This window comes from Gracilinanus agilis, chromosome 1, assembly GCF_016433145.1.
Source record: "Gracilinanus agilis isolate LMUSP501 chromosome 1, AgileGrace, whole genome shotgun sequence".
Classification (NCBI taxonomy): Eukaryota; Metazoa; Chordata; class Mammalia; order Didelphimorphia; family Didelphidae; genus Gracilinanus; species Gracilinanus agilis.
This window is the reverse complement of record NC_058130.1, coordinates 729932014-729932670: the sequence shown is the minus strand read 5'-3', so window position 1 is coordinate 729932670 and position 657 is coordinate 729932014. Positions and strand designations below refer to the sequence as shown.

The 657-nt window shown below is 60.9% G+C and overlaps 1 protein-coding gene across 1 annotated transcript in view; it reads left to right on the top strand.

Annotated features, from left to right (window-relative positions):
* The first annotated feature begins 213 nt into the window (after positions 1 to 213).
* SCAMP4 (secretory carrier membrane protein 4) overlaps positions 214 to 657 on the top strand; it is an 82606-nt gene continuing 82162 nt past the window's right edge. The window contains exon 1 of the mRNA XM_044658616.1: positions 214 to 279. The gene's annotated coding sequence lies outside the window, so the exon portion shown is untranslated. The remainder of the gene's footprint in view (positions 280 to 657) is intronic.

Below are 657 nucleotides of genomic sequence, written 5' to 3'. Positions count from 1 at the left end.
ATTCTCCACAGTCTCGTGACCACCCTTCAGAAGGGCCATGCACCCTGTCACGAGGGCAGGGTCGCTCGAGTGGATGGGGAGTCAGCGCCACCTCGCCAAGGCTCCTGGGTATTGTAGTTCTCCGGTTCGGCCACCGTAGATCCGTGTCTCGTCTCTCCGAACTATTACTCCCGTCGTGCCCCGCGGCCTCAGAGAAGGGAGCCGGTGGGGAGTAAAAAAGGAGGGAACCGGGGAGCCCACGGCCTGTTGCTAAGCCTTGAAGGAAGCTCTGCGCTTAGGGTAGGTTCAGGTAAGGTTGAGGAAAACATCTGCGGGACAGGCAGCGGAGGTAGCGGAGCCTTCCCTTCGGTCTCGAGGCTGAAGCTCCCGTCTCGGGCCACGCCCCCTCTTTCCTCCTCACTCCGTCCCTTCGGGCCTGGGCCTCAGCCCTGGCTTCGAGGGTCTCTGGGAGAGAGGGGGAGGGGCGAGGGAAATATGGGGGAGGGGGAGGAAGAGGGGAAGGGGAAAGGAAGAGGGAGGAAAGAAAGGCGGAGAGGGATTAGGGATAGGGAGGGAAAGTGGGGAAAGAACGGAGGGGAAGAAGGGAAGGATGAATCAGGGATGGAGAGGGGGAGGGGATGATAGGAAGGGAGGGAAAGATGAAGAGGAAAGGGAGAG